The sequence below is a fragment of the Sus scrofa genome, chromosome 1 (genome assembly GCF_054392235.1).
Source record: "Sus scrofa isolate SSC_HxYL_T2T_F1_AM1 chromosome 1, Sscrofa_HxYL_maternal_Yorkshire_Landrace_v2.0, whole genome shotgun sequence".
Taxonomy (NCBI): Eukaryota; Metazoa; Chordata; class Mammalia; order Artiodactyla; family Suidae; genus Sus; species Sus scrofa.
In genome coordinates this window covers 95305187-95330610 of record NC_139383.1, presented here as the reverse complement: position 1 = coordinate 95330610, position 25424 = coordinate 95305187, and positions in this window count along the sequence as shown.

Genomic DNA, 25424 nt, shown 5'->3' with positions numbered 1-25424 from the left:
AACCAAGCTCAGCCCCAATGCCTGTCTGCTCAGGAAAGCAGCGCTTTCTGATTTCTCCCCTAGCCCATTGCTCGCCATAGGAACAAGGAGGGTCTGGGCTGCCTCCTTCTCCCTGTGCACTGGTGTTTGCAGGTCATTGCTAGAGCTGGAAACCAATTCCAAACGTGCTCTACTTCAGGGAGAAGGCGGATGGGGCCTGAAAAGGCCTTGTGTGCACTGGCCCCAACACCCCATTCTCTGCCCCCTAGGGAGGGACCCCGCAAGGGCCCATCTCAGAAAAGGCACAAAACTAGCTTCTGGGAGCTGCATTCGCGAAGGTACAACTCTCCTCGGGAAACCAAGCTAAGCCCCAATGCGTGTTTGCTCAGGAAAGCAGCGCTTTCTGGTTTCTCCCTTGGTCTCTGCTTGCCTTAGGGCCAAGGAGGTTTTGTGCTGCCTACTGCTCCCTTGGCACTGGTGCTGTGCTGGTGGTCTCTGGAGATGGAAACCAACTCCAAATGTGCACTCCTTTGCGGAGAAGGCAGATGGGGCCAGAAAAGGCCTTGTGTGCACTGGCCCCAACACCCCATATTCCGCCAGCTAGGGAGGGACACACCTAGGGCCCATCTCAGAAAAGGCACAAAACTAGCTTCTGGGAGCTGCATTCGCGAGAGTGAAACTCTCCTCGGGAAACCAAGCTCAGCCCCAATGCGTGTTTGCTCAGGAAAGCAGCGCTTTCTGGTTTCTCCCCTAGCCCATTGCTCGCCATAGGAACAAGGAGGGTCTGGGCTGCCTCCTGCTCCCTGTGCACTGGTGCTTTGCTGGTGGTCGCTGGACCTGGAAACCTACTCCAAACGTGCTCTACTTCAGGGAGAAGGCGGATGGGGCCTGAAAAGGCCTTGTGTGCAAGGGCCCCACCAGCCCAACTTTCGCCAGCTAGGGAGGGACCCACCTAGGGCCCATCTAAGAAAAGGCACAAAACAAGCTTCTGGGAGCTGCATTCGCGAAAGTGCAACTCTCCTCGGGAAACCAGGCTCAGCCCCAATGCGTGTTTGCTCAGGAAGGCAGCGCTTTCCGGTTTCTCCCCTAGGTCTCTGCTTCCCTTAGGGCCAAGGAGGTTCTGTGCTGTCTACTGCTCCCTTGGCACTGGTGCTGTGCTGGTGGTCTGTGGAGATGGAAACCAACTCCAAATGTGCACTCCTTTGCGGAGAAGGCGGATGGGGCCAGAAAAGGCCTTGTGTGCACTGGCCCCAACACCCCACCCTTTGCCACCTATGGCGGGACCCAGCTAGGGACCATCTCAGAAAAGGCGCAAAACTAGGTTCGGGCAGCTTCATTTGCGAGAGTGCAACTCTCCTCGGGAAACCAAGCTCAGCCCCAATGCGTGTTTGCTCAGGAAAGCAGTGCTTTCCGGTTTCTCCCCTAGGTCTCTGCTTGCCTTAAGGCCAAGGAAGTTCTGTGCTGCCTACTGCTCCCTTGCACTGGGGCTGTGCTGGTGGTCTCTGCTGCTGGAAACCAACTCCAAATGTGCTCTCCTTTGCGGAGAAAGTGGAAGGGGCCAGAAAAGGCCTTGTTTGCACCGGCCCCAGCAACCCATCTTCTGCCAGCTAGGGAGGGACCCAGCTAGGGCCCATCTCAGAAAAGGCACAAAACTAGGTTCGGGCAGCTTCATTTGCGAGAGTGAAACTCTCCTCGGGAAACCAAGCTCAGCCCCAATGCGTCTTTGCTCAGGAAAGCAGCGCTTTCTGGTTTCTCCCCTAGGTCTCTGCTTGCCATAGGAACAAGGAGGGTCTGGGCTGCCTCCTGCTCCCTGTGCACTGGTGCTTTGCTGGTGGTCGCTGGACCTGGAAACCTACTCCAAACGTGCTCTACTTCAGGGAGAAGGCGGATGGGGCCTGAAAAGGCCTTGTGTGCAAGGGCCCCACCAGCCCAACTTTCGCCAGCTAGGGAGGGACCCACCTAGGGCCCATCTCAGAAAAGGCACAAAACTAGCTTCTGGGAGCTGCATTCGCGAAAGTGCAACTCTCCTCGGGAAACCAAGCTCAGCCCCAATGCGTCTTTGCTCAGGAAAGCAGCGCTTTCTGGTTTCTCCCCTAGCCCATTGCTCGCCATAGGAACAAGGAGGGTCTGGGCTGCCTCCTGCTCCCTGTGCACTGGTGCTTTGCAGGTCATTGCTAGAGCTGGAAACCAACTCCAAACGTGCTCTACTTCAGGGAGGAGGCGGATGGGGCCAGAATATGCCTTGTGTGCCATGGCCCGACCACCACACCTTTCTACAGGTAGGGAGGGACCCAGCTAGGGCCCATCTCACAAAAGGCACAAAACTAGCTTCTGGGAGCTGCGTTCGTGAAGGTGAAACTCTCCTCGGGAAACCAAGCTCAGCCCCAATGCGTCTTTGCTCAGGAAAGCAGCGCTTTCTGGTTTCCCCCCTAGCCCAGTGCTTGCCATAGGCAGAAGGAGTGTCTGGGCTTCCTGCTGCTCCGTGTACACTGGTGGTTTGCAGGTCATCGCTATAGCAGGTAACCAACTCCAAAGGTGCTCTACTTCAGGGAGAAGGCGGATGGGGCCTGAAAAGGCCTTGTGTGCACTGGCCCCAACACCACACACTTTGCCACCGAGGGAGGGACCCAGCTAGGGTCGATCTCAGAAAAGGCACAAAACTAGCTTCTGGCAGCTGCTTTCGCGAAAGTGAAACTCTCCTCGGGAAACCAAGCTCAGCCCCAATGCGAGTTTGCTCAGGAAAGCAGCGCTTTCTGGATTCTCCCCTAGCCCATTGCTCGCCATTGGAACAAGGAGGTTCTGGGCTGCTTCCTGCTCTCTGTGCACTGGTGCTTTGCAGGGCATCGCTAGAGCTGGAAACCAACTCCAAAGGTGCTCTACTTCAGGGAGAAGGCGGATGGGGCCTGAAAAGGCCTTGTGTGCACTGGCCCCAACACCCCACACTTTGCCACCTACGGCGGGACCCAGCTAGGGATCATCTCAGAAAAGGCACAAAACTAACTTCTGGCAGCTGCTTTCGCGAAAGTGAAACTCTCCTCGGGAAATCAAGCTCAGCCCTAATGCGTGTTTCGTCAGGAAAGCAGTGCTTTCTGGTTTCTCCCCTAGGTCTCTGCTTCCCTTAGGGCCAAGGAGGTTCTGTGCTGCCTACAGCTCCCTTGGCACTGGGGCTGTGCTGTTGGTCTCTGGAGATGGAAACCAACTCCAAATGTGCACTCCTTTGCGGAGAAGGCGGATGGGGCCAGAAAAGGCCTTGTGTGCACTGGCCCCAACACCCCATATTCCGCCAGCTAGGGAGGGACACACCTAGGGCCCATCTCAGAAAAGGCACAAAACTAGGTTCTGGCAGCTTCATTTGCGAGAGTGAAACTCTCCTCGGGAAACCAAGCTCAGCCCCAATGCGTCTTTGCTCAGGAAAGCAGCGCTTTCTGGTTTCCCCCCTAGCCCAGTGCTTGCCATAGGAAGAAGGAGTGTCTGGGCTTCCTGCTGCTCCGTGTACACTGGTGGTTTGCAGGTCATCGCTATAGCAGGTAACCAACTCCAAAGGTGCTCTACTTCAGGGAGAAGGCGGATGGGGCCTGAAAAGGACTTGTGTGCACTGGACCCAACACCCCACACTTTGCCACCGAGGAATCGACCCAGCTAGGGCCCATCTCAGAAAAGGCACAAAACTAGCTTCTGCCAGCTGCTTTCGTGAAAGTGAAACCCTCCTCGGGAAACCAAGCTCAGCCCCAATGCGAGTTTGCTCAGGAAAGCAGCGCTTTTGGTTTCTCCCCTAGCACATTGCTCGCCATAGGAACAAGGAGGTTCTGGGCTGCTTCCTGCTCTCTGTGCACTGGTGCTTTGCAGGGCATCGCTAGAGCTGGAAACCAACTCCAAAGGTGCTCTACTTCAGGGAGAAGGCGGATGGGGCCTGAAAAGGCCTTGTGTGCACTGGCCCCAACACCCCACATTCTGCCAGCTAGGCAGGAACCCAGCTAGGGCCCATTTCAGAAAAGGCACAAAACTACCTTCTGGGAGCTGCTTTCGCGAGAGTGAAACTCTCCTCGGGAAACCAAGCTCAGCCCCAATGCGTGTTTGCTCAGGAAAGCAGCGCGTTCTGGTTTCTCCCCTAGGTCTGTGCTTGCCATAGGAACAACGAAGTTCTGGGTTGCCTCCTGCTCCCTGTGCACTGGTGCTTTGCTGGTGGTCGCTGGACCTGGAAACCTACTCCAAACGTGCTCTACTTCAGGGAGAAGGCGGATGGGGCCTGAAAAAGTCTTGTGTGCAAGGGCCCCAGTAGCCCTACTTTCTACAGGTAGGGAGGGACCCAGCTAGGGCCCATTTCAGAAAAGGCACAAAACTAGCTTCTGGGAGCTGCTTTCGCGAAAGTGCAACTCTCCTCGGGAAACCAAGCTCAGCCCCAATGCGTGTTTGCTCAGGAAAGCAGCGCTTTCTGGTTTCTCCCCTAGCCCATTGCTCCCCATAGGAACAAGGAGGGTCTGGACTGCCTCCTGCTCCCTGTGCACTGGTGCTTTGCAGGTCATTTCTAGAGCTGGAAACCAACTCCAAACGTGCTCTACTTCAGGGAGGAGGTGGATGGGGCCAGAATATGCCTTGTGTGCAAGGGCCCCACCACCTCACCTTTCTACAGGTAGGGAGGGACCCAGCTAGGGCCCATCTCACAAAAGGCACAAAACTAGCTTCTGGGACCTGCGTTCGTGAAAGTGAAACTCTCCTCAGGAAACCAAGCTCAGCCCCAATGCGTGTCTGCTCAGGAAAGCAGCGCTTTCTGATTTCTTCCCTAGCCCATTGCTCGCCATAGGAACAAGGAGGGTCTGGGCTGCCTCCTTCTCCCTGTGCAAGGGTGTTTGCAGGTCATTGCTAGAGCTGGAAACCAACTCCAAACGTGCTCTACTTCAGGGCGAAAGCGGATGGGTCCTGAAAAGGCCTTGTGTGCACTGGCCCCAACACCCCACACATTGCCACCGAGGGAGCGACCCAGCTAGGGTCGATCTCAGAAAAGGCACAAAACTAGCTTCTGGCAGCTGCTTTCGCGAAAGTGAAACTCTCCTCGGGAAACCAAGCTCAGCCCCAATGCGAGTTTGCTCAGGAAAGCAGCGCTTTCTGGTTTCTCCCCTAGCCCATTGCTCGCCATAGGAACAAGAAGGTTCTGGGCTGCTTCCTGCTCTCTGTGCACTGCTGCTTTGCAGGGCATCGCTAGAGCTGGAAACCAACTCCAAAGGTGCTCTACTTCAGGGAGAAGGCGGATGGGGCCTGAAAAGGCCTTGTGTGCACTGGCCCCACCACCCAACATTCTGCCAGCTAGGCAGGAACCCAGCTAGGGCCCATTTCAGAAAAGGCACAAAACTACCTTCTGGGAGCTGCATTCGCGAGAGTGAAACGCTCCTCGGGAAACCAAGCTCAGCCCCAATGCGTGTTTGCTCAGGAAAGCAGCGCTTTCTGTTTTCTCCTTTAGGTCTGTGCTTGGCATAGGAACAAGGAGGGTCTGGGCTGCCTCCTGCTCCCTGTGCACTGGTGCTTTGCGGGTCATTCCTAGATCTGGAAACCACCTCCAAACGTGCTCTACTTCAGGGAGGAGGCGGATGGGGCCAGAATATGCCTTGTGTGCCATGGCCCCACCACCTCACCTTTCTACAGGTAGGGAGGCACCCAGCTAGGGCCCACCTCACAAAAGGCACAAAACTAGCTTCTGGGAGCTGCGTTCGTGAAAGTGAAACTCTCCTCAGGAAACCAAGCTCAGCCCCAATGCGTGTCTGCTCAGGAAAGCAGCGCTTTCTGATTTCTCCCCTAGCCCATTGCTCGCCATAGGAACAAGGAGGGTCTGGTCTGCCTCCTTCTCCGTGTGCACTGGTGTTTGCAGTCATTGCTAGAGCTGGAAAGCAACTCCAAACGTGCTCTACTTCAGGGAGAAGGCGGATGGGGCCTGAAAATGCCTTGTGTGCACTGTCCCCAACACCCCATCCTCTGCCCCCTAGGGAGGGACCCAGCTAGGGCCCATCTCAGAAAAGGCACAAAACTAGCTTCTGGGAGCTGCATTCGCGAAAGTGCAACTCTCCTCGGGAAACCAAGCTAAGACCCAATGCGTGTTTGCTCAGGAAAGCAGCGCTTTCCGGTTTCTCCCCTAGGTCTCTGCTTACCTTAGGGCCAAGGAGGTTCTGTGCTGCCTACTGCTCCCTTGGCACTGGTGCTGTGCTGGTGGCCTCCGGAGATGGAAACCAACTCCAAATGTGCACTCCTTTGCGGAGAAGGCGGATGGGGCCAGAAAAGGCCTTGTGTGCACTGGCCCCAACACCCCATATTCCGCCAGCTAGGGAGGGACCCACCTAGGGCCCATCTCAGAAAAGGCACAAAACTAGGTTCTGGCAGCTTCATTTGCGAGAGTGAAACTCTACTCGGGAAACCAAGCTCAGCCCCAATGCGTCTTTGCTCAGGAAAGCAGCGCTTTCTAGTTTCTCCCCTAGCCCATTGCTCGCCATAGGAACAAGGAGGGTCTGGGCTGCCTCCTGCTCTCTGTGCACTGGTGCTTTGCAGGGCATCGCTAGAGCTGGAAACCAACTCCAAAGGTGCTCTACTTTTGGGAGAAGGCGGATGGGGCCTGAAAAGGCCTTGTGTGCAAGGGCCCCAGCAACCCACATTCTGCCAGTTAAGGAGGAAGCCAGCTAGGGCCCATCTCAGAAAAGGCACAAAACTAGCTTCTGGGAGCTGCATTCGCGAGAGTGAAACGCTCCTCGGGAAACCAAGCTCAGCCCCAATGCGTGTTTGCTCAGGAAAGCAGCGCTTTCTGGTTTCTCCCCTAGCCCATTGCTCGCCATAGGAACAACGAGGGTCTGGGCTGCCTCCTGCTCCCTGTGCACTGGTGCTTTGCAGGTCATTTCTAGAGCTGGAAACCAACTCCAAACGTGCTCTACTTCAGGGAGGAGGTGGATGGGGCCAGAATATGCCTTGTGTGCAAGGGCCCCACCACCTCACCTTTCTACAGGTAGGGAGGGACCCAGCTAGGGCCCATCTCACAAAAGGCACAAAACTAGCTTCTGGGACCTGCGTTCGTGAAAGTGAAACTCTCCTCAGGAAACCAAGCTCAGCCCCAATGCGTGTCTGCTCAGGAAAGCAGCGCTTTCTGATTTCTTCCCTAGCCCATTGCTCGCCATAGGAACAAGGAGGGTCTGGGCTGCCTCCTTCTCCCTGTGCACGGGTGTTTGCAGGTCATTGCTAGAGCTGGAAACCAACTCCAAACGTGCTCTACTTCAGGGCGAAAGCGGATGGGTCCTGAAAAGGCCTTGTGTGCACTGGCCCCAACACCCCACACATTGCCACCGAGGGAGCGACCCAGCTAGGGTCGATCTCAGAAAAGGCACAAAACTAGCTTCTGGCAGCTGCTTTCGCGAAAGTGAAACTCTCCTCGGGAAACCAAGCTCAGCCCCAATGCGAGTTTGCTCAGGAAAGCAGCGCTTTCTGGTTTCTCCCCTAGCCCATTGCTCGCCATAGGAACAAGAAGGTTCTGGGCTGCTTCCTGCTCTCTGTGCACTGGTGCTTTGCAGGGCATCGCTAGAGCTGGAAACCAACTCCAAAGGTGCTCTACTTCAGGGAGAAGGCGGATGGGGCCTGAAAAGGCCTTGTGTGCACTGGCCCCACCACCCAACATTCTGCCAGCTAGGCAGGAACCCAGCTAGGGCCCATTTCAGAAAAGGCACAAAACTACCTTCTGGGAGCTGCATTCGCGAGAGTGAAACGCTCCTCGGGAAACCAAGCTCAGCCCCAATGCGTGTTTGCTCAGGAAAGCAGCGCTTTCTGTTTTCTCCTTTAGGTCTGTGCTTGGCATAGGAACAAGGAGGGTCTGGGCTGCCTCCTGCTCCCTGTGCACTGGTGCTTTGCGGGTCATTCCTAGATCTGGAAACCACCTCCAAACGTGCTCTACTTCAGGGAGGAGGCGGATGGGGCCAGAATATGCCTTGTGTGCCATGGCCCCACCACCTCACCTTTCTACAGGTAGGGAGGCACCCAGCTAGGGCCCACCTCACAAAAGGCACAAAACTAGCTTCTGGGAGCTGCGTTCGTGAAAGTGAAACTCTCCTCAGGAAACCAAGCTCAGCCCCAATGCGTGTCTGCTCAGGAAAGCAGCGCTTTCTGATTTCTCCCCTAGCCCATTGCTCGCCATAGGAACAAGGAGGGTCTGGTCTGCCTCCTTCTCCGTGTGCACTGGTGTTTGCAGTCATTGCTAGAGCTGGAAAGCAACTCCAAACGTGCTCTACTTCAGGGAGAAGGCGGATGGGGCCTGAAAATGCCTTGTGTGCACTGTCCCCAACACCCCATCCTCTGCCCCCTAGGGAGGGACCCAGCTAGGGCCCATCTCAGAAAAGGCACAAAACTAGCTTCTGGGAGCTGCATTCGCGAAAGTGCAACTCTCCTCGGGAAACCAAGCTAAGACCCAATGCGTGTTTGCTCAGGAAAGCAGCGCTTTCCGGTTTCTCCCCTAGGTCTCTGCTTACCTTAGGGCCAAGGAGGTTCTGTGCTGCCTACTGCTCCCTTGGCACTGGTGCTGTGCTGGTGGCCTCCGGAGATGGAAACCAACTCCAAATGTGCACTCCTTTGCGGAGAAGGCGGATGGGGCCAGAAAAGGCCTTGTGTGCACTGGCCCCAACACCCCATATTCCGCCAGCTAGGGAGGGACCCACCTAGGGCCCATCTCAGAAAAGGCACAAAACTAGGTTCTGGCAGCTTCATTTGCGAGAGTGAAACTCTACTCGGGAAACCAAGCTCAGCCCCAATGCGTCTTTGCTCAGGAAAGCAGCGCTTTCTAGTTTCTCCCCTAGCCCATTGCTCGCCATAGGAACAAGGAGGGTCTGGGCTGCCTCCTGCTCTCTGTGCACTGGTGCTTTGCAGGGCATCGCTAGAGCTGGAAACCAACTCCAAAGGTGCTCTACTTTTGGGAGAAGGCGGATGGGGCCTGAAAAGGCCTTGTGTGCAAGGGCCCCAGCAACCCACATTCTGCCAGTTAAGGAGGAAGCCAGCTAGGGCCCATCTCAGAAAAGGCACAAAACTAGCTTCTGGGAGCTGCATTCGCGAGAGTGAAACGCTCCTCGGGAAACCAAGCTCAGCCCCAATGCGTGTTTGCTCAGGAAAGCAGCGCTTTCTGGTTTCTCCCCTAGCCCATTGCTCGCCATAGGAACAACGAGGGTCTGGGCTGCCTCCTGCTCCCTGTGCACTGGTGATTGCTAGAGCTGGAAACCACCTCCAAACGTTTTCTACTTCAGGGAGGAGGCGAATGGGGCCAGAATATGCCTTGTGTGCCATGGTCATTGCTAGAGCTGGAAACCACCTCCAAACGTGCTCTACTTCAGGGAGGAGGCGGATGGGGCCAGAATATGCCTTGTGTGCCATGGCCCCACCACCTCACCTTTCTACAGGTAGGGAGGGACCCAGCTAGGGCCCATCTCACAAAAGGCACAAAACTAGCTTGTGGGAGCTGCATTCGCGAGAGTGAAACTCTCCTCGGGAAACCAAGCTCAGCCCCAATGCGTCTTTGCTCAGGAAAGCAGCGCTTTCTGGTTTCCCCCCTAGCCCAGTGCTTGCCATAGGAACAAGGAGGGTCAGGGCTTCCTGCTGCTCCGTGTACACTGGTGGTTTGCAGGTCATCGCTATAGCAGGTAACCAACTCCAAACGTGCTCTACTTCAGGGAGAAGGCGGATGGGGCCTGAAAAGGCCTTGTGTGCACTGGACCCAACACCCTACACTTTGCCACCGAGGAAGCGACCCAGCTAGGGCCCATCTCAGAAAAGGCACAAAACTAGCTTCTGGCAGCTGCTTTCGTGAAAGTGAAACCCTCCTCGGGAAACCAAGCTCAGCCCCAATGCGAGTTTGCTCAGGAAAGCAGCGCTTTCTGGTTTCTCCCCTAGCCCATTGCTCGCCATAGGAACAAGGAGGTTCTGGGCTGCTTCCTGCTCTCTGTGCACTGGTGCTTTACAGGGCATCGCTAGAGCTGGAAACCAACTCCAAAGGTGCTCTACTTCAGGGAGAAGGCGGATGGGGCCTGAAAAGGCCTTGTGTGCACTGGCCCCAACACCCCACACTCTGCCAGCTAGGCAGGAACCCAGCTAGGTCCCATTTCAGAAAAGGCACAAAACTACCTTCTGGGAGCTGCTTTCGCGAGAGTGAAACTCTCCTCGGGAAACCAAGCTCAGCCCCAATGCGTGTTTGCTCAGGAAAGCAGCGCATTCTGGTTTCTCCCCTAGGTCTCTGCTTGCCATAGGAACAACGATGGTCTGGGCTGCCTCCTGCTCCCTGTGCACTGGTGCTTTGCTGGTGGTCGCTGGACCTGGAAACCAACTCCAAACGTGCTCTACTTCAGGGAGAAGGCGGATGGGGCCTGAAAAGGCCTTGTGTGCAAGGGCCCCACCAGCCCAACTTTCTACAGGTAGGGAGGGACCCAGCTAGGGCCCATCTCAGAAAAGGCACAAAACTAGCTTCTGGGAGCTGCATTCGCGAAAGTGCAACTCTCCTCGGGAAACCAAGCTCAGCCCCAATGCGTGTTTGCTCAGGAAAGCAGCGCTTTCTGGTTTCTCCCCTACCCCATTGCTCGCCATAGGAACAAGGAGGGTCTGGGCTGCCTCCTGCTCCCTGTGCACTGGTGCTTTGCAGGTCATTTCTAGAGCTGGAAACCAACTCCAAACGTGCTCTACTTCAGGGAGGAGGCGGATGGGGCCAGAATATGCCTTGTGTGCAAGGGCCCCACAACCTCACCTTTCTACAGGTAGGGAGGGACCCAGCTAGGGCCCATCTCACAAAAGGCACAAAACTAGCTTCTGGGAGCTGCGTTCGTGAAAGTGAAACTCTCCTCAGGAAACCAAGCTCAGCCCCAATGCGTGTCTGCTCAGGAAAGCAGCGCTTTCTGATTTCTCCCCTAGCCCATTGCTCGCCATAGGAACAAGGAGGGTCTGGGCTGCCTCCTTCTCCCTGTGCACTGGTGTTTGCAGGTCATTGCTAGAGCTGGAAACCAACTCCAAACGTGCTCTACTTCAGGGCGAAAGCGGATGGGGCCTGAAAAGGCCTTGTGTGCACTGGCCCCAACACCCCAACCTCTGCCCCCTAGGGAGGGACCCAGCTAGGGCCCATCTCAGAAAAGGCACAAAACTAGCTTCTGGGAGCTGCATTCGCGAAAGTGAAACTCTCCTCGGGGAACCAAGCTCAGCCCAAATGCGTGTTTGCTCAGGAAAGCAGTGCTTTCCGGTTTCTCCCCTAGCCCATTGCTCGCCATAGGAACAAGGAGGGTCTGGGCTGCCTCCTGCTCCCTGTGCACTGGTGCTTTGCAGGTCATCGCTAGAGCTGGAAACCAACTCCAAACGTGCTCTACTTCAGGGAGGAGGCGGATGGGGCCAGAATATGCCTTGTGTGCCATGGCCCCACCACCTCACCTTTCTACAGGTAGGGAGGGACCCAGCTAGGGCCCATCTCACAAAAGGCACAAATCTAACTTCTGGGAGCTGCATTCGCGAAAGTGAAACTCTCCTCGGGAAACCACGCTCAGCCCCAATGCGTCTTTGCTCAGGAAAGCAGCGCTTTCTGGTTTCCCCCCTAGCCCAGTGCTTGCCATAGGAACAAGGAGGGTCAGGGCTTCCTGCTGCTCCGTGTACACTGGTGGTTTGCAGGTCATCGCTATAGCTGGAAACCAACTCCAAACGTACTCTACTTCAGGGAGAAGGCGGATGGGGCCTGAAAAGGCCTTGTGTGCACTGGCCCCAACACCCTATATTCCGCCAGCTAGGGAGGGACCCACCTAGGGCCCATCTCAGAAAAGGCACAAAACTAGGTACTGGCAGCTTCATTTGCGAGAGTGAAACTTTCCTCGGGAAACCAAGCTCAGCCCCAATGCGTCTTTGCTCAGGAAAGCAGTGCTTTCTGCTTTCTCCCCTAGGTCTCTGCTTGCCATAGGAACAAGGAGGGTCTGGGCTGCCTCCTGCTCCCTGTGCACTGGTGCTTTGCTGGTGGTCGCTGGACCTGGAAACCTACTCCAAACGTGCTCTACTTCAGGGAGAAGGCGGATGGGGCCTGAAAAGGCCTTGTGTGCAAGGGCCCCACCAGCCCAAATTTCGCCAGCTAGGGAGGGACCCAGCTAGGGCCCATCTCAGAAAAGGCACAAAACTAGCTTCTGGGAGCTGCATTCGCGAAAGTGAAACTCTCCTCGGGAAACCAAGCTCAGCCCCAATGCGTGTTTGCTCAGGAAAGCAGCGCTTTCTGGTTTCTCCCCTAGCCCATTGCTCGCCATAGGAACAACGAGGGTCTGGGCTGCCTCCTGCTCCATGTGCACTGGTGATTGCTAGAGCTGGAAACCACCTCCAAACGTGCTCTACTTCAGGGAGGAGGCGGATGGGGCCAGAATATGCCTTGTGTGCCATGGTCATTGCTAGAGCTGGAAACCACCTCCAAACGTGCTCTACTTCAGGGAGGAGGCGGATGGGGCCAGAATATGCCTTGTGTGCCATGGCCACACCACCTCACCTTTCTATAGGTAGGGAGGGACCCAGCTAGGGCCCATCTCACAAAAGGCACAAAACTAGCTTTGGGGAGCTGCGTTCGTGAAAGTGAAACTCTCCTCAGGAAACAAAGCTCAGCCCCAATGCGTGTCTGCTCAGGAAAGCAGCGCCTTCTGATTTCTCCCCTAGCCCATTGCTCGCCATAGGAACAAGGAGGTTCTGGGCTGCCTCCTTCTCCCTGTGCACTGGTGTTTGCAGTCATTGCTAGAGCTGGAAACCAACTCCAAAGGTACTCTACTTCAGGGAGAAGGCGGATGGGGCCTGAAAAGGCCTTGTGTGCACTGGCCCCAACACCCCATCCTCTGCCCCCTAGGGAGGGACCCAGCTAGGGCCCATCTCAGAAAAGGCACAAAACTAGCTTCTGGGAGCTGCATTCGCGAAAGTGCAACTCTCCTCGGGAAACCAAGCTAAGACCCAATGCGTGTTTGCTCAGGAAAGCAGCGCTTTCCGGTTTCTCCCCTAGGTCTCTGCTTCCCTTAGGGCCAAGGAGGTTCTGTGCTGCCTACTGCTCCCTTGGCACTGGTGCTGTGCTGGTGGCCTCTGGAGAGGGAAACCAACTCCAAATGTGCACTCCTTTGCGGAGAAGGCGGATGGGGCCAGAAAAGGCCTTGTGTGCACTGGCCCCAACACCCCATATTCCGCCAGCTAGGGAGGGACCCACCTAGGGCCCATCTCAGAAAAGGCACAAAACTAGGTTTTGGCAGCTTCATTTGCGAGAGTGAAACTCTCCTCGGGAAACCAAGCTCAGCCCCAATGCGTCTTTGCTCAGGAAAGCAGCGCTTTCTGGTTTCTCCCCTAGACCATTGCTCGCCATAGGAACAAGGAGGGTCTGGGCTGCCTCCTGCTCTCTGTGCACTGGTGCTTTGCAGGGCATCGCTAGAGCTGGAAACCAACTCCAAACGTGCTCTACTTTTGGGAGAAGGCGGATGGGGCCTGAAAAGGCCTTGTGTGCACTGGCCCCAGCAACCCAAATTCTGCCAGTTAGGGAGAAAGCCAGCTAGGGCCCATCTCAGAAAAGGCACAAAACTAGCTTCTGGGAGCTGCATTCGCGAGAGTGAAACGCTCCTCGGGAAACCAAGCTCAGCCCCAATGCGTGTTTGCTCAGGAAAGCAGCGCTTTCTGGTTTCTCCCCTAGCCCATTGCTCGCCATAGGAACAAGGAGGGTCTGGGCTGCCTCCTGCTCCCTGTGCACTGGTGCTTTGCTGGTGGTCGCTGGACCTGGAAACCTACTCCAAACGTGCTCTACTTCAGGGAGAAGGCGGATGGGGCCTGAAAAGGCCTTGTGTGCAAGGGCCCCACCAGCCCAACTTTCGCCAGCTAGGGAGGGACGCAGCTGGGGCCCATCTCAGAAAATGCACAAAACTAGCTTCTGGGAGCTGCATTCGCGAAAGTGCAACTCTCCTCGGGATACCAAGCTCAGCCCCAATGCGTGTTAGCTCAGGAAAGCAGCGCTTTCCGGTTTCTCCCCTAGGTCTCTGCTTGCCTTAGGGCCAAGGAGGTTCTGTGCTGCCTACTGCTCCCTTGGCACTGGTGCTGTGCTGGTGGCCTCTGGAGATGGAAACCAACTCCAAATGTGCACTCCTTTGCGGAGAAGGCGGATGGGGCCAGAAAAGGCCTTGTGTGCACTGGCCCCAACACCCCATATTCCGCCATCTAGGGAGGGACACACCTAGGGCCCAACTCAGAAAAGGCACAAAACTAGGTTCTGGCAGCTTCATTTGCGAGAGTGAAACTCTCCTCGGGAAACCAAGCTCAGCCCCAATGCGTCTTTGCTCAGGAATGCAGCGCTTTCTGGTTTCTCCCCTAGGACTCTGCTTGCCATAGGAACAAGGAGGGTCTGGGCTGCCTCCTGCTCCCTGTGCACTGGTGCTTTGCTGGTGGTCGCTGGACCTGGATACCTACTCCAAACGTGCTCTACGTCAGGGAGAAGGCGGATGGGGCCTGAAAAGGCCTTGTGTGCAAGGGCCCCACCAGCCCAACTTTCGCCAGGTAGGGAGGGACCCACCTAGGGCCCATCTCAGAAAAGGCACAAAACTAGCTTCTGGGAGCTGCATTGGCGAAAGTGAAACTCTCCTCGGGAAACCAAGTTCAGCCCTAATGCGTGTTTGCTCAGGAAAGCAGTGCTTTCCGGTTTCTCCCCTAGGTCTCTTCTTTTCTTAGGGCCAAGGAAGTTCTGTGCTGCCTACTGCTCCCTTGGCACTGGGGCTGTGCTGGTGGTCTCTGCTGCTGGAAACCAACTCCAAATGTGCTCTCCTTTGCGGAGAAGGTGGAAGGGGCCAGAAAAGGTCTTGTTTGCACCGGCCCCATCAACCCACATTCCGCCAGCTAGGGAGGGACCCACGTAGGGCCCATCTCAGAAAAGGCACAAAACTAGGTTCGGGCAGCTTCATTTGCGAGAGTGAAACTATCCTCGGGAAACCAAGCTCAGCCCCAATGCGTGTTTGCTGACGAAAGCAGCGCTTTCTTGTTTCTCCCCTAGCAGATTGCTCACCATAGGAACAAGGAGGTTCTGGGCTGCCTCTTGCTCTCTGTGCACTGGTGCTTTGCAGGGCATCGCTAGAGCTGGAAACCAACTCCAAAGGTGCTCTACTTCAGGGAGAAGGCGCTTGGGGCCTGAAAAGGCCTTGTGTGCACTGGCCCCACCACCCCACATTCTGCCTCTAGGCAGGAACCCAGCTAGGGCCCATTTCAGAAAAGGCACAAAACTAGCTTCTGGGAGCTGCTTTCGCGAGAGTGAAACTCTCCTCGGGAAACCAAGCTCAGCCCCAATGCGTGTTTGCTCAGGAAAGCAGCGCATTCTGGTTTCTCCCCTAGGTCTGTGCTTGCCATAGGAACAAGGATGGTCTGGGCTGCCTCCTGCTCCCTGTGCACTGGTGCTTTGCTGGTGGTCGCTGGACCTGGAAACCTACTCCAAACGTGCTCTACTTCAGGGAGGAGGTGGATGGGGCCAGAATATGCCTTGTGTTCAAGGGCCCCACCACCTCATCTTTCTACAGGTAGGGAGGGACCCAGCTAGGGCCCACCTCACAAAAGGCACAAAACTAGCTTCTGGGAGCTGCGTTCGCGAAAGTGAAACTCTTCTCAGGAAACCAAGCTCTTCCGCAATGCGTCTTTGCTCAGGAAAGCAGCGCTTTCTGATTTTTCCCCAAGCCCATTGCTCGCCATAGGAACAAGGAGGGTCTGGGCTGCCTCCTTCTCCCTGTGCACTGGTGTTTGCAGGTCATTGCTAGAGCTGGAAAGCAACTCCAAACGTGCTCTACTTCAGGGAGAAGGCTGGTGTGCAAGGGCCCCACCAGCCCAACTTTCGCCAGGTATGGAGGGACCCAGCTAGGGCCCATCTCAGAAAAGGCACAAAACTAGCTTCTGGGAGTTGCATTCACGAAAGTGCAACTCTCCTTGGGAAACCAAGCTAAGCCCCAATGCGTGTTTGCTCAGGAAAGCAGCGCTTTCTTGTTTCTCCCCTAGGTCTATGCTTGCCTTAGGGCCAAGGAGGTTCTGTGCTGCCTACTGCTCCCTTGGCACTGGTGCTGTGCTGGTGGTCTCTGGAGATGGAAACCAACTCCAAATGTGCACTCCTTTGCGGAGAAGGCGGATGGGGCCAGAAAAGGCCTGTGTGCACTGGCCCCAACACGCCACATTCCGCCAGCTAGGGAGGGACCCACCTAGGGCCCATCTCAGAAAAGGCACAAAACTAGGTTCGGGCAGCTTCATTTGCGAGAGTGAAACTCTCCTCGGGAAACCAAGCTCAGCCCCAATGCGTCTTTGCTCAGGAATGCAGCGCTTTCTGGTTTCTCCCCTAGGACTCTGCTTGCCATAGGAACAAGGAGGGTCTGGGCTGCCTCCTGCTCCCTGTGCACTGGTGCTTTGCTGGTGGTCGCTGGACCTGGATACCTACTCCAAACGTGCTCTACGTCAGGGAGAAGGCGGATGGGGCCTGAAAAGGCCTTGTGTGCAAGGGCCCCACCAGCCCAACTTTCGCCAGGTAGGGAGGGACCCACCTAGGGCCCATCTCAGAAAAGGCACAAAACTAGCTTCTGGGAGCTGCATTGGCGAAAGTGAAACTCTCCTCGGGAAACCAAGCTCAGCCCTAATGCGTGTTTGCTCAGGAAAGCAGTGCTTTCCGGTTTCTCCCCTAGGTCTCTTCTTTTCTTAGGGCCAAGGAAGTTCTGTGCTGCCTACTGCTCCCTTGGCACTGGGGCTGTGCTGGTGGTCTCTGCTGCTGGAAACCAACTCCAAATGTGCTCTCCTTTGCGGAGAAGGTGGAAGGGGCCAGAAAAGGTCTTGTTTGCACCGGCCCCATCAACCCACATTCCGCCAGCTAGGGAGGGACCCACGTAGGGCCCATCTCAGAAAAGGCACAAAACTAGGTTCGGGCAGCTTCATTTGCGAGAGTGAAACTATCCTCGGGAAACCAAGCTCAGCCCCAATGCGTGTTTGCTGACGAAAGCAGCGCTTTCTTGTTTCTCCCCTAGCAGATTGCTCACCATAGGAACAAGGAGGTTCTGGGCTGCCTCTTGCTCTCTGTGCACTGGTGCTTTGCAGGGCATCGCTAGAGCTGGAAACCAACTCCAAAGGTGCTCTACTTCAGGGAGAAGGCGCTTGGGGCCTGAAAAGGCCTTGTGTGCACTGGCCCCACCACCCCACATTCTGCCTCTAGGCAGGAACCCAGCTAGGGCCCATTTCAGAAAAGGCACAAAACTAGCTTCTGGGAGCTGCTTTCGCGAGAGTGAAACTCTCCTCGGGAAACCAAGCTCAGCCCCAATGCGTGTTTGCTCAGGAAAGCAGCGCATTCTGGTTTCTCCCCTAGGTCTGTGCTTGCCATAGGAACAAGGATGGTCTGGGCTGCCTCCTGCTCCCTGTGCACTGGTGCTTTGCTGGTGGTCGCTGGACCTGGAAACCTACTCCAAACGTGCTCTACTTCAGGGAGGAGGTGGATGGGGCCAGAATATGCCTTGTGTTCAAGGGCCCCACCACCTCATCTTTCTACAGGTAGGGAGGGACCCAGCTAGGGCCCACCTCACAAAAGGCACAAAACTAGCTTCTGGGAGCTGCGTTCGCGAAAGTGAAACTCTTCTCAGGAAACCAAGCTCTTCCGCAATGCGTCTTTGCTCAGGAAAGCAGCGCTTTCTGATTTTTCCCCAAGCCCATTGCTCGCCATAGGAACAAGGAGGGTCTGGGCTGCCTCCTTCTCCCTGTGCACTGGTGTTTGCAGGTCATTGCTAGAGCTGGAAAGCAACTCCAAACGTGCTCTACTTCAGGGAGAAGGCTGGTGTGCAAGGGCCCCACCAGCCCAACTTTCGCCAGGTATGGAGGGACCCAGCTAGGGCCCATCTCAGAAAAGGCACAAAACTAGCTTCTGGGAGTTGCATTCACGAAAGTGCAACTCTCCTTGGGAAACCAAGCTAAGCCCCAATGCGTGTTTGCTCAGGAAAGCAGCGCTTTCTTGTTTCTCCCCTAGGTCTATGCTTGCCTTAGGGCCAAGGAGGTTCTGTGCTGCCTACTGCTCCCTTGGCACTGGTGCTGTGCTGGTGGTCTCTGGAGATGGAAACCAACTCCAAATGTGCACTCCTTTGCGGAGAAGGCGGATGGGGCCAGAAAAGGCCTGTGTGCACTGGCCCCAACACGCCACATTCCGCCAGCTAGGGAGGGACCCACCTAGGGCCCATCTCAGAAAAGGCACAAAGCTAGGTTCTGGCAGCTTCATTTGCGAGAGTGAAACTCTCCTGGGGAAACCAAGCTCAGCCCCAATGTGTCTTTGCTCAGGAAAGCAGCGCTTTCTGGTTTCTCCCCTAGGTCTCTGCTTGCCATAGGAACAAGGAGGGTCTGGGCTGCCTCCTGCTCCCTGTGCACTGGTGCTTTGCTGGTGGTCGCTGGACCTGGAAACCTACTCCAAACGTGCTCTACTTCAGGGAGAAGGCGGATGGGGCCTGAAAAGGCCTTGTGTGCAAGGGCCCCACCAGCCCAACTTTCGCCAGCTAGGGAGGGACCCAGCTAGGGCCCATCTCAGAAAATGCACAAAACTAGCTTCTGGGAGCTGCATTCGCGAAAGTGCAACTCTCCTCGGGATACCAAGCTCAGCCCCAATGCGTGTTAGCTCAGGAAAGCAGCGCTTTCCGGTTTCTCCCCTAGGTCTCTGCTTCCCTTAGGGCCAAGGAGGTTCTGTGCTGCCTACTGCTCCCTTGGCACTGGTGCTGTGCTGGTGGCCTCTGGAGATGGAAACCAACTCCAAATGTGCACTCCTTTGCGGAGAAGGCGGATGGGGCCAGAAAAGGCCTTGTGTGCACTGGCCCCAACACCCCATATTCCGCCATCTAGGGAGGGACACACCTAGGGCCCAACTCAGAAAAGGCACAAAACTAGGTTCTGGCAGCTTCATTTGCGAGAGTGAAACTCTCCTCGGGAAACCAAGCTCAGCCCCAATGCGTCTTTGCTCAGGAATGCAGCGCTTTCTGGTTTCTCCCCTAGGACTCTGCTTGCCATAGGAACAAGGAGGGTCTGGGCTGCCTCCTGCTCCCTGTGCACTGGTGCTTTGCTGGTGGTCGCTGGACCTGGATACCTACTCCAAACGTGCTCTACGTCAGGGAGAAGGCGGATGGGGCCTGAAAAGGCCTTGTGTGCAAGGGCCCCACCAGCCCAACTTTCGCCAGGTAGGGAGGGACCCACCTAGGGCCCATCTCAGAAAAGGCACAAAACTAGCTTCTGGGAGCTGCATTGGCGAAAGTGAAACTCTCCTCGGGAAACCAAGCTCAGCCCTAATGCGTGTTTGCTCAGGAAAGCAGTGCTTTCCGGTTTCTCCCCTAGGTCTCTTCTTTTCTTAGGGCCAAGGAAGTTCTGTGCTGCCTACTGCTCCCTTGGCACTGGGGCTGTGCTGGTGGTCTCTGCTGCTGGAAACCAACTCCAAATGTGCTCTCCTTTGCGGAGAAGGTGGAAGGGGCCAGAAAAGGTCTTGTTTGCACCGGCCCCATCAACCCACATTCCGCCAGCTAGGGAGGGACCCACGTAGGGCCCATCTCAGAAAAGGCACAAAACTAGGTTCGGGCAGCTTCATTTGCGAGAGTGAAACTATCCTCGGGAAACCAAGCTCAGCCCCAATGCGTGTTTGCTGACGAAAGCAGCGCTTTCTTGTTTCTCCCCTAGCAGATTGCTCACCATAGGAACAAGGAGGTTCTGGGCTGCCTCTTGCTCTCTGTGCACTGGTGCTTTGCAGGGCATCGCTAGAGCTGGAAACCAACTCCAAAGGTGCTCTACTTCAGGGAGAAGGCGCTTGGGGCCTGAAAAGGCCTTGTGTGCACTGGCCCCACCACCCCACATTCTGCCTCTAGGCAGGAACCCAGCTAGGGCCCATTTCAGAAAAGGCACAAAACTAGCTTCTGGGAGCTGCTTTCGCGAGAGTGAAACTCTCCTCGGGAAACCAAGCTCAGCCCCAATGCGTGTTTGCTCAGGAAAGCAGCGCATTCTGGTTTCTCCCCTAGGTCTGTGCTTGCCATAGGAACAAGGATGGTCTGGGCTGCCTCCTGCTCCCTGTGCACTGGTGCTTTGCTGGTGGTCGCTGGACCTGGAAACCTACTCCAAACGTGCTCTACTTCAGGGAGGAGGTGGATGGGGCCAGAATATGCCTTGTGTTCAAGGGCCCCACCACCTCATCTTTCTACAGGTAGGGAGGGACCCAGCTAGGGCCCACCTCACAAAAGGCACAAAACTAGCTTCTGGGAGCTGCGTTCGCGAAAGTGAAACTCTTCTCAGGAAACCAAGCTCTTCCGCAATGCGTCTTTGCTCAGGAAAGCAGCGCTTTCTGATTTTTCCCCAAGCCCATTGCTCGCCATAGGAACAAGGAGGGTCTGGGCTGCCTCCTTCTCCCTGTGCACTGGTGTTTGCAGGTCATTGCTAGAGCTGGAAAGCAACTCCAAACGTGCTCTACTTCAGGGAGAAGGCTGGTGTGCAAGGGCCCCACCAGCCCAACTTTCGCCAGGTATGGAGGGACCCAGCTAGGGCCCATCTCAGAAAAGGCACAAAACTAGCTTCTGGGAGTTGCATTCACGAAAGTGCAACTCTCCTTGGGAAACCAAGCTAAGCCCCAATGCGTGTTTGCTCAGGAAAGCAGCGCTTTCTTGTTTCTCCCCTAGGTCTATGCTTGCCTTAGGGCCAAGGAGGTTCTGTGCTGCCTACTGCTCCCTTGGCACTGGTGCTGTGCTGGTGGTCTCTGGAGATGGAAACCAACTCCAAATGTGCACTCCTTTGCGGAGAAGGCGGATGGGGCCAGAAAAGGCCTGTGTGCACTGGCCCCAACACGCCACATTCCGCCAGCTAGGGAGGGACCCACCTAGGGCCCATCTCAGAAAAGGCACAAAGCTAGGTTCTGGCAGCTTCATTTGCGAGAGTGAAACTCTCCTGGGGAAACCAAGCTCAGCCCCAATGTGTCTTTGCTCAGGAAAGCAGCGCTTTCTGGTTTCTCCCCTAGGTCTCTGCTTGCCATAGGAACAAGGAGGGTCTGGGCTGCCTCCTGCTCCCTGTGCACTGGTGCTTTGCTGGTGGTCGCTGGACCTGGAAACCTACTCCAAACGTGCTCTACTTCAGGGAGAAGGCGGATGGGGCCTGAAAAGGCCTTGTGTGCAAGGGCCCCACCAGCCCAACTTTCGCCAGCTAGGGAGGGACCCAGCTAGGGCCCATCTCAGAAAATGCACAAAACTAGCTTCTGGGAGCTGCATTCGCGAAAGTGCAACTCTCCTCGGGATACCAAGCTCAGCCCCAATGCGTGTTAGCTCAGGAAAGCAGCGCTTTCCGGTTTCTCCCCTAGGTCTCTGCTTCCCTTAGGGCCAAGGAGGTTCTGTGCTGCCTACTGCTCCCTTGGCACTGGTGCTGTGCTGGTGGCCTCTGGAGATGGAAACCAACTCCAAATGTGCACTCCTTTGCGGAGAAGGCGGATGGGGCCAGAAAAGGCCTTGTGTGCACTGGCCCCAACACCCCATATTCCGCCATCTAGGGAGGGACACACCTAGGGCCCAACTCAGAAAAGGCACAAAACTAGGTTCTGGCAGCTTCATTTGCGAGAGTGAAACTCTCCTCGGGAAACCAAGCTCAGCCCCAATGCGTCTTTGCTCAGGAATGCAGCGCTTTCTGGTTTCTCCCCTAGGACTCTGCTTGCCATAGGAACAAGGAGGGTCTGGGCTGCCTCCTGCTCCCTGTGCACTGGTGCTTTGCTGGTGGTCGCTGGACCTGGATACCTACTCCAAACGTGCTCTACGTCAGGGAGAAGGCGGATGGGGCCTGAAAAGGCCTTGTGTGCAAGGGCCCCACCAGCCCAACTTTCGCCAGGTAGGGAGGGACCCACCTAGGGCCCATCTCAGAAAAGGCACAAAACTAGCTTCTGGGAGCTGCATTGGCGAAAGTGAAACTCTCCTCGGGAAACCAAGCTCAGCCCTAATGCGTGTTTGCTCAGGAAAGCAGTGCTTTCCGGTTTCTCCCCTAGGTCTCTTCTTTTCTTAGGGCCAAGGAAGTTCTGTGCTGCCTACTGCTCCCTTGGCACTGGGGCTGTGCTGGTGGTCTCTGCTGCTGGAAACCAACTCCAAATGTGCTCTCCTTTGCGGAGAAGGTGGAAGGGGCCAGAAAAGGTCTTGTTTGCACCGGCCCCATCAACCCACATTCCGCCAGCTAGGGAGGGACCCACGTAGGGCCCATCTCAGAAAAGGCACAAAACTAGGTTCGGGCAGCTTCATTTGCGAGAGTGAAACTATCCTCGGGAAACCAAGCTCAGCCCCAATGCGTGTTTGCTGACGAAAGCAGCGCTTTCTTGTTTCTCCCCTAGCAGATTGCTCACCATAGGAACAAGGAGGTTCTGGGCTGCCTCTTGCTCTCTGTGCACTGGTGCTTTGCAGGGCATCGCTAGAGCTGGAAACCAACTCCAAAGGTGCTCTACTTCAGGGAGAAGGCGCTTGGGGCCTGAAAAGGCCTTGTGTGCACTGGCCCCACCACCCCACATTCTGCCTCTAGGCAGGAACCCAGCTAGGGCCCATTTCAGAAAAGGCACAAAACTAGCTTCTGGGAGCTGCTTTCGCGAGAGTGAAACTCTCCTCGGGAAACCAAGCTCAGCCCCAATGCGTGTTTGCTCAGGAAAGCAGCGCATTCTGGTTTCTTCCCTAGGTCTGTGCTTGCCATAGGAACAAGGATGGTCTGGGCTGCCTCCTGCTCCCTGTGCACTGGTGCTTTGCTGGTGGTCGCTGGACCTGGAAACCTACTCCAAACGTGCTCTACTTCAGGGAGGAGGTGGATGGGGCCAGAATATGCCTTGTGTTCAAGGGCCCCACCACCTCATCTTTCTACAGGTAGGGAGGGACCCAGCTAGGGCCCACCTCACAAAAGGCACAAAACTAGCTTCTGGGAGCTGCGTTCGCGAAAGTGAAACTCTCCTCAGGAAACCAAGCTCTTCCGCAATGCGTCTTTGCTCAGGAAAGCAGCGCTTTCTGATTTTTCCCCAAGCCCATTGCTCGCCATAGGAACAAGGAGGGTCTGGGCTGCCTCCTTCTCCCTGTGCACTGGTGTTTGCAGGTCATTGCTAGAGCTGGAAAGCAACTCCAAACGTGCTCTACTTCAGGGAGAAGGCGGATGGGGCCTGAAAAGGCCTTGTGTGCAAGGGCCCCACCAGCCCAACTTTCGCCAGGTATGGAGGGACCCAGCTAGGGCCCATCTCAGAAAAGGCACAAAACTAGCTTCTGGGAGTTGCATTCACGAAAGTGCAACTCTCCTTGGGAAACCAAGCTAAGCCCCAATGCGTGTTTGCTCAGGAAAGCAGCGCTTTCTTGTTTCTCCCCTAGGTCTATGCTTGCCTTAGGGCCAAGGAGGTTCTGTGCTGCCTACTGCTCCCTTGGCACTGGTGCTGTGCTGGTGGTCTCTGGAGATGGAAACCAACTCCAAATGTGCACTCCTTTGCGGAGAAGGCGGATGGGGCCAGAAAAGGCCTGTGTGCACTGGCCCCAACACGCCACATTCCGCCAGCTAGGGAGGGACCCACCTAGGGCCCATCTCAGAAAAGGCACAAAACTAGGTTCTGGCAGCTTCATTTGCGAGAGTGAAACTCTCCTGGGGAAACCAAGCTCAGCCCCAATGCGTCTTTGCTCAGGAAAGCAGCGCTTTCTGGTTTCTCCCCTAGGTCTCTGCTTGCCATAGGAACAAGGAGGGTCTGGGCTGCCTCCTGCTCCCTGTGCACTGGTGCTTTGCTGGTCGTCGCTGGACCTGGAAACCTACTCCAAACGTGCTCTACTTCAGGGAGAAGGCGGATGGGGCCTGAAAAGGCCTTGTGTGCAAGGGCCCCACCAGCCCAACTTTCGCCAGCTAGGGAGGGACCCACCTAGGGCCCATCTCAGAAAAGGCACAAAACTACATTCTGGGAGCTGCTTTCACGAGAGTGAAACTCTCCTCGGGAAACCAAGCTCAGCCCCAATGCGTCTTTGCTCAGGCAAGCAGCGCTTTCTGGTTTCTCCCCTAGCCCATTGCTCGCCATAGGAACAAGGAGGGTCTGGGCTGCCTCCTGCTCCCTGTGCACTGGTGCTTTGCAGGTCATCGCTAGAGCTGGAAACCAACTCCAAACGGGCTCTACTTCAGGGAGGAGGCGGATGGGGCCAGAATATGCCTTGTGTACACTGGCCCCACCACCCCACATTCTGCCAGCTAGGCAGGAACCCAGCTAGGGCCCATTTCAGAAAAGGCACAAAACTACCTTCTGGGAGCTGCTTTCGTGAGAGTGAAACTCTCCTCGGGAAACCAAGCTCAGCCCCAATGCGTGTTTGCTCAGGAAAGCAGCGCTTTCTGGTTTCTCCCCTAGTCCATTGCTCGCCATAGGAACAAGGAGGGTCTGGGCTGCCTCCTGCTCCCTGTGCACTGGTACTTTGCTGGTGGTCGCTGGACCTGGAAACCTACTCCAAATATGCTCTACTTCAGGGAGAAGGCGGATGGGGCCTGAAAAGGCCTTGTGTGCAAGGGCCCCACCAGCCCAAATTTCGCCAGCTAGGGAGGGACCCAGCTAGGGCCCATCTCAGAAAAGGCACAAAACTAGCTTCTGGGAGCTGCATTCGCGAAAGTGCAACTCTCCTCGGGAATCCAAGCTCAGCCCAATGCGTGTTTGCTCAGGAAAGCAGCGCTTTCCGGTTTCACCGCTAGGTCTCTGCTTCCCTTAGGGCCAAGGAGGTTCTGGGCTGCCTCCTGCTCCCTTGGCACTGGTGCTGTGCTGGTGGTCTCTGGAGATGGAAACCAACTCCAAATGTGCACTCCTTTGCGGAGAAGGCGGATGGGGCCAGAAAAGGCCTTGTGTGCACTGGCCCCAACTCCCCATATTCCGCCAGCTAGGGAGGGACACACCTAGGGCCCATCTCAGAAAAGGCACAAAACTAGGTTCTGGCAGCTTCATTTGCGAGAGTGAAACTCTCCTCGGGAAACCAAGCTCAGCCCCAATGCGAGTTTGCTCAGGAAAGCAGCGCTTTCTGGTTTCTCCCCTAGGTCTCTGCTTGTCATAGGAACAAGGAGGGTCTGGGCTGCCTCCTGCTCCCTGTGCACTGGTGCTTTGCAGGTCATTTCTAGAGCTGGAAACCAACTCCAAACGTGCTCTATTTCAGGGAGGAGGCGGATGGGAACAGAATATGCCTTGTGTGCAAGGGCCCCACCAGCCCAACTTTCGCCAGCTAGGGAGGGACCCACCTAGGGCCCATCTCAGAAAAGGCACAAAACTAGCTTCTGGGAGCTGCATTCGCGAAAGTGCAACTCTCCTCGGGAAACCAAGCTAAGCCCCAATGCGTCTTTGCTCAGGACAGCAGCGCTTACTGGTTTCTCCCCTAGCCCATTGCTCGCCATAGGAACAAGGAGGGTCTGGGCTGCCTCCTGCTCCCTGTGCACTGGTGCTTTGCAGGTCGTTGCTAGAGCTGGAAACCAAC